The sequence below is a fragment of the Arvicola amphibius genome, chromosome 6 (assembly GCF_903992535.2).
Source record: "Arvicola amphibius chromosome 6, mArvAmp1.2, whole genome shotgun sequence".
NCBI lineage: Eukaryota > Metazoa > Chordata > Mammalia > Rodentia > Cricetidae > Arvicola > Arvicola amphibius.
This window is the reverse complement of record NC_052052.2, coordinates 16,327,139-16,334,869: the sequence shown is the minus strand read 5'-3', so window position 1 is coordinate 16,334,869 and position 7,731 is coordinate 16,327,139.

Sequence of the window (7,731 nt, the reverse complement as noted above, 5' to 3'; positions counted from 1 at the left end):
GCCTCTGACCCCACATGCATGCCGTGGCCCACATGCCCCTCCCACAAGCTTACAAATAATAAATGAAATAACAAAATCTGGATTAGAACTGCTACTTCCTAAGAAAAAGTTTCCTGAGTAAATGTGAAAAATACACCCAACGGCAAAGTGTTGACTGTCATTAAATTACCTGAGACAAACTTGTCTTAGGGTACATATGTAAGAATATTGATAGAAGCCAGATGTGGTGTGCACACCTTTAATCCCAGCACTCTGGAGACAGAGGCAGATGATAAATTCCAGGTCAGCCTTAGGAATATGGGAAGTTAGAGACTAGTCTTGGATGAGACTTTATCTCAACACCACCCCCCAAATAAACCAGAACTAAGGAGATGTGGTAGTAAAGTGTAAGCCTGAGGGCCGAGTCCCAGCACCACCACCTCAGAAAGCTGGGCAGACCTAGTGGCTGCAGAGACCACTCCCCGCCTGTAGTCCCAGCAGTTGGTTAGGCAGAGAAAAGGTTAATCCCTGGGGCAAGCCTCTAGTTAGACTAGCCAGAACCAGGGAGCTCCTACCTTAATGAAGTGGAGACTGATTAAAGAAGACATGTCTTTGGACCTACACTCACACATACAACATGTGCACTCCCTCCACACAAATGTGCATGCATACATGTACACCCATCACATAACAGAATGAATTTGGCCTGGCATGGTGATGAAAGCCTTTAATCCCAGCACTAGAGATACAAGGGCAGTTTGAGGCTAGCCCAGTCAATATAGTAAATTCCAGGTCAGCCTGGGCTACATAGTGAGACCCTGGGTTTTTTTATTTTTATTTTAAGATTTTATTAAGTATACAGTGTTCTGTCTGCATGTATGCCCTTCAGGCCAGAAGAGGGCACCAGAGCTCATTGTAGATGGTTGTGAACTACCATGTGGTTGCTGGGAATTGAACTCAGGACCTGTGGAAGAGCAGCCAGTGCTCTTAACCTCTGAGCCATCTCTCCATCCCTAAGAGACCCTGTTTTAAAACAAACAAACAAAAAAAGAATAAAAAAAAGTATTTGATAGTAAAACCGTTTGTAAATGTCAAAAAGTAGAACCAGGTCTGGGAAATGGCTCACGGGGTAGGACACTTGCTACACAGGCCAGATGTCCTGGAGTTGATCACCTGCACCCATGTCTTCTGACCTCTGCACATGCCATAGTACACACACACACACACACACACACACACACACCACACCACAAATGGAAGCCAAATTTCAAAAGCAGGATGGTGAACAGCTTTTTGTTTGTTTGTTTGTTTTGTTTTTTGTTTTTCGAGACTGGGTTTCTCTGTAGCTTTTGGAGCCTGTCCTGGAACTAGCTCTTGTAGACCAGGCTGGCAACTGCTCCTTTTTTTATATAAAGATTTAATTATTTATTATATATACAGTGTTCTGCCCAGAAGAGGGCACTAGATCTCATTATAGATGTTTTTGAGCTACCATGTGGTTGCTGAGAATTGAACTCAGGTCCTCTGGAAGAGCAGGCAGTGCTATTAACTTCTGAGCCATCTCTCCCGCCCAGTGATAAACTCTTCTTTCACACAAAGTAAACCTGTGCTGCATACAACATGAATTGTATGTGTGCCAGTTATTGTCACTGTTCCACAAATTTAAGTCACCTGGAAAGAGTGGATCTCAATTGAATAATTGCCTCTCTCGGATTGGCCTATGGGCAAGTCTGTGGGGTTTTTTTTTTTTTTTTTTTGACTAATGATTCATGTGGAAGGGCCCACCCCACCCCACTGTGGGCAGTGCCATCCATCCCTAGGCAGGCAGCCTGGCCTGTATAAGCGAGGAAACTTCAGCACTGGAGTAATGACTCAGAAGTTAAGAGCACTTGTTCTTGTAAAGGATTCAGGTTTGATTTCCACACATGGCGGCTCACAACTGTCCGTGACTCCCGTTGTAGGAGATCCAACATCTTCTGACCTCAGCAAGCACCAAGCACGTGAATGGTGCATAGACATACTTGCAAGCAAGATGCTCATACAAATACAATATATAAGTCTTTTAAAAGGATGAAAGAAAGCCGAGTCAAGTCAGCAAGTTGTATTCCTCCCTGGTGTCTGCTTCAGTTCCTACCTGTGGGCCCCTGCCCTGGCTTCCCTCAGTGATGGATTATCTGAAAGTGTTAACCGAAATGACCCTCTGTTTCTCAAGCTGATTTTGGTTATGGTGTTTACCGCAACAGGAAAATAGCTAGGACATTGTATGTTGCTGGAGATAAACCCAGGGCTTCACGAATACTATACAAGTGTCGTACTGTGCCATTTGTCTGCTGTTTGCTTTGAATGAGCTACAGTCATCTTAAATATTTGAGGATGGGACTCGTCAGAATGTTTGAGTTCCTGGCACTGGATGGATCTCATAAGCAATGGTGACCCAATATGATTCCATACATGTCAAAAACTATAGAGCAAAGCCAGAAAGTGGTTGCCATCCAAGGCATACGATGTGGAAAGAGGACCCCAGAACTTGACTTTTGTCAACATAGTTCTATAGGTATTTTTATGATTCATTAATCTGTAAGTTTCATATAAGTCATTGGCATTATTTTTATAATATTTGAAACTGGGTTATAAGGCAGCCTGGTGATACAGCATGCCTGAGGTCCTGGGTTCAGTCTCCAGTATCACAAGGTGGGGGGGGGTTAGCTTTACAGTTAAATTTTTGTCATAAATTGTTTTCATAATCTCAGTAAAATAGCTGGCACCCTGGTAATGTCGTGGAGGGTGGCTGAGGTGATCTACCACAGGCACTCTGGTAATGTTGTGGAGGGTGGCCGAGATGACCCACCACAGTGCCGCCTGGCGCTGGCTATAGGAGCATCTTCCCGTGCACAATCATGCGCTAAGGGTTAACGCGCGAAGAGTCATCAATCCTTGGAGACTGCACTCTTATTTTTTCTGTCTTAGGTAAAATCAAGTCTGGTAAGGTTGAGTCTGGATACAAGCCTATTATATAATGGCCAACATGCTAAAACTTTGTTTGATTATTTGACTTACAGTGACCCGTTGAATCCAGCCATGTGAGCAGCTTCACCAGTGACACTTGCCCAGCTCTCAGCTGCCCTTTAGTCAGCTTTAGGCGGGCCCTATGATTGGTTCCCTTCTCTAACAGCTGCTGCTTCAGGGCTGGAAGAGGCTGAGGAAGTCGTCTCTGCCTGGGTTAGTAAGGGAACAGTCAAGGTCTGGACCACAACTGCATAGAGAGGAGGGAGCAGATGATGCTTAAGAAAGCTAAGACTCAAAGGGAGAGATTTCCCTGTCATTTAGTAAAGCTGATTGGAGACGCCAGAACCAGGCCTTCATTTAAGACAGTGCTCTGCCCTCAGAGTTTTAGTTGGAAGTCTGAAAACTGGAGAGTCTTTCAGCTTCTTAGGAACATTGTAAATCTTACTGTAAACCCTTTAAATGACCGAGGTGACTGTGTCCTCTTAAATATGAAAAGCTGGGGCAGGAACTGGGACTGGGACCTGGGACTGGGACCTGGGACTGGGACCTGGGTAGGTGCTTGCCTAACATGCAGTAGGTCCTAATTTGATACTCAGCACTACAAAAAAATAATAAAAAAATAATTAGCACCACAAAGACACTGTACATAATTAGAACACCAGTGATCATGTTGCCTGTTGTCATGAATGCCAATGAACAGAGCCAGGCATTGATTGAATCTTTAGGTTGCCCTTTATTCAGAGAGAGCCAATGATCATATCTTAGCATCTTATCATGGGCCAAAGGTTTTATGGTGGAAATGAAGGTAGTCATTTCAGACTTTGGTGTCTCCCATCTGCTCAGACAGCAAGTCTTGTGATGTCTAAGCCACTCTCAGTATCATCCCTGTCACCTTCCATCACTTTCTGGACTCTGGGGCTCAGTTATTTTTTGAAATACTGAGTCTAATTTGTGTCTGCCACTATCAGTCCTGCACTCCAGCTGCTGATGTGGAGGAGAATGAACTCAGAACAAGCACTGTGTGCTAAGTTAATAACACACACGCACATGCGTTCACACACACACCCCTAATACAAATTCATAGAGTGTGAGGGGCATAAAGTAGTATAGTGACTAATTCTGGATCCCTAGACCTTAACTCTATAGTAGGATAGACTTTCCTCACAAATAGCTATTGGACAACTAGAAACACTGGGGAAGAATACAAAGAGCTAAAAGACAATGCTCTCCAAAAAGGAGAAGCGACACAAACTTGGTAGGAAAGACAAGTTAGACTGTTCCCTCTTATGGCCACCAGGTGACGCTATTTACAAGGGTTACGGGTTTTTAGAAAGAACCACCTGTTTATGACATCCACAGAAAATAGGTGTTTTCAGATTTCAAAGACTTCTCTGAAGCCCTGTCTCCACCTTGATGCTCTCCATTCTGAACTCTGTATGAAAGAATGAGCATTAAGCCTGAAACATTCCAACTATCCATTACTAGCTGTGGGATTTTAACATTTAGTGGCCTTCTGGGCTGTGGCATTAGCTCAGTTGCTAGAGCTCCAAAGCATGCATGAGATCCCAGGTCCAATTACCAGCACTGTGTAAGCCTTTCATGATGACACACATCTGCCATTCCAAAATTTGGGAGGTAGGGGCAAGAGAATCAGAAGTTCAAGGTCATTCTTAATTGCTTGGGGGAATTGAATGCCAGCCCGGGCTACAGGAGACGCTGACTCAAAAAGAATCAACAACAACAACAAACAAAACACAAACAAACCCACAACACTCTGTCTTTCTCTGTTTGGCTCTGTAGTAGAAGCCGTTCCCAGCATACACCTGACTTTAAACACAGCACTGCAAGAAACACCATTTATAAACATACAAGTTTCCTTCCTTCCTTCCTTCCTTCCTTCCTTCCTTCCTTTCTTTCTTTTTTCTTTCCTCCCTCCTTCCCTCCCTTCCTTCCTTTCTTTCTTTCTTTCTTTCTTTCTTTCTTTCTTTCTTTCTTTCTTCCCTCTCTTCCTCCCTCTCTTCCTTCCTTCCTTTCTTTCTTTTTTCTTTCCTCCCTCCTTCCCTCCCTTCTTTCCTTTCTTATTTTTTTTTTGAGATAGGGTTTCTCTGGGTAGTCCTGGCTGTCCTGGAGTTCACTCTATAGACCAGGCTGGCCTCAAACTCACAGAGATCCACCTGCCTCTGTCTCCCGAGTTCTGGGATTAAAGGCGTGCATCACTACTGCCTAGCTAAAAGTCATTTTTTTAAAAAAATTATTTATTATGCATACAGTATTCTGCCTGCATGTAGAAGATGGCCTAGATCTCATTACAGATGGTTGTGAGCCACCATGTGGTTGTTGGGAATTGAACTCAGGATCTCTGGAAGAGCAGCCAGTGCTCTTAACCTCTAAGTCATCTCTCCAGCCCTAAAAGTCATTTTTAAATTATACTCTGTTCTGTGGATGCTTATTTTATTTTACATAAACACACACAACAAAACCAATTTACAAACACCAAGTGACATTAGTAAGGGGGTTTTAAAAGATTCCTTTGAGTTCCTCTTACTAGCAAGACATGTTTCAATAATTTAAGCCCAATTCAATCTAAAGAAACACTTTCCTTTTTTTTCTTCTTCTTCTGGCGCTCTTGGTCCAGAGATCCTTTTAAAGACTTGGAATTTTGGGGCTGGAGAGATGGCTCAGAGGTTAAGAGCATTGCCTGCTCTTCTAAAGGTCCTGAGTTCAATTACCAGCAACCACATGGTGGCTCAGAACCATCTGTAATGGGGTCTGGTGCCCTCTTCTGGCCTGCAGGCATACACACAGACAGAATATTGTATACATAACAAATAAATAAAATATTTTTTAAAAAAGACTTGGCATTTCCTCAGTAATAGTGTCTATTTCTTAAGAAATCCCTTTTTCAATCATGCCTGAGTTTATGCTAATGAGGCAATTTACTAAAGCTGTTAATAGGCTCAGGATTGACGGCAACCACTGCCCTCTAAAAGGGGGCTTGGCTAGAGGCTAAATTCTATAAAATTTGGACAATGACATCTGGCATATGTAACAGTTCTCTTAGAGTAAAGGAACATGTTGAGGTGCTGAGAGGGTCTCTCTGAAGAGCATCATCTAAGCTCTGGCCCCCTGACCTGGCTGGATGCATTTCCTCCGCTTGACAGTTCCTGTTCTGAATTCCACAACCCCATCTAGCAAATTATTGAGGCCAAAGAGAGGCTTGGGTAACCCTATATTTGTAGTCAGTCCAGAAAAAATAGGGAACTGACATTTGGAACTGAACAGACTGCGGGACTCTCACCCTGTGTGGTCTGTGCTTAGGACGGTGGCAGAACTGAGTCACTGGACACCCAGTGTCCTGTGAGACGGAGAATCAGTCATCCATTGGTGCAGGAAAACCCTCACATGTGCTGTCAGAGGCGCTCTGAGTAAAGGAATCATTTTTGTCTACAGCAGGTGGCAGACATCAGCAATGACCCTCAAATAATTCAGCCTGTGATCAGCCATAACATTTATCTACCAATGTAGTTCTTTTGAGTTCCAGACATCTTCTCTTTGAAATCCTTTTTAGAAGACTTGAATTGACGTTTCTCAGACTTGACGGAGCGCAGGGCCTTGGTCCTGCTGAGCATCACACAGCTTCATGTTCTCCAAAGCCTCTGTCTCAGCAGACTCTCTGGGGTCCGTCCAGAATGACTGACTGGTTAGGCACTCAGTGTTGCTCAAGGAAGGTCCACTGTCTTTGGCTAGGCAAAATCCTTAATAACTGGTCACTGTCCCCACCCTCCACCCTCCTGGTCACTGTCCCCACCCTCCACGCTTCTGATGTGGTCCTTCCTACTTGCTGTGAGTTTTCTAGAAACCACTCTGGTTCCCTCCCACATGGATTAGGGAACAATGTCAGCTTCCAAAGCTGAATGTGTTGCTATGGGAACTTAAAGTTATTTAGAGTTGCAGAGCAATAGCAAGTAATCATTGACACAACCTGAAACACTCCTAATTGTCCCCCAAGAAGAATGGGTGGAATATTTGACTCTTAGGTGAGGGAACTTCTGTGCTTTTGTCCCCAGTGGGGAACTGCTGAGTGTGGGAGAAGGGAGCTTCTGGTTTGAAGATAAGCCACCTTGCTTTCCTACTTCCTGCTGCTGGTGTCCCTTACGGCTCTTTATTCTCCCTCAGCTGCTTTTTCTCCCATGGAAAGTGGGACATCAGCCTACAGCTGAAAGGGATGAGGGAGAAGCCGTGTGAGTCTCTGAAGCAGGTGGTGTGTGCATATTAACTGTCTAGATAAGGAACCAGCAGGCAGGGAGAAAACCTGTGCCTTTAGCGTGGTGACCTTGCTACTGCTTTATGAAAGAAATCTGCACACTCACACGCTACGCTCCGGCTGCCGGCTGCCCTCGACATTTTTAAAGTTTTATTTATTTATTTTTATTTTACATGTATGGGTGTTTTGCTTGCATGCATGTCCATGCACCACTTGTGTGCCTGGTGCCCAAAGAGGCTAGAAGAAGGCATCAGATCCCCTGGAACCAGAGTTACTGACAGCTGGGAGCCTCTGGATGCTGGGAATAGAACCCAGGTCCTCTACAAAAGCAGTCAGTGCTCTTAACTGCTGAGCCATCTCTCCAGCCCTCTTCCTTAACATTTTAATCTACACACAGTCTTCAGGAGTCTAATAGTGACTAAGTTATTAACATGTATTCATGTACTGTGTGTGTGCTAGGGGCAGGGGCAGGATTCTTATGT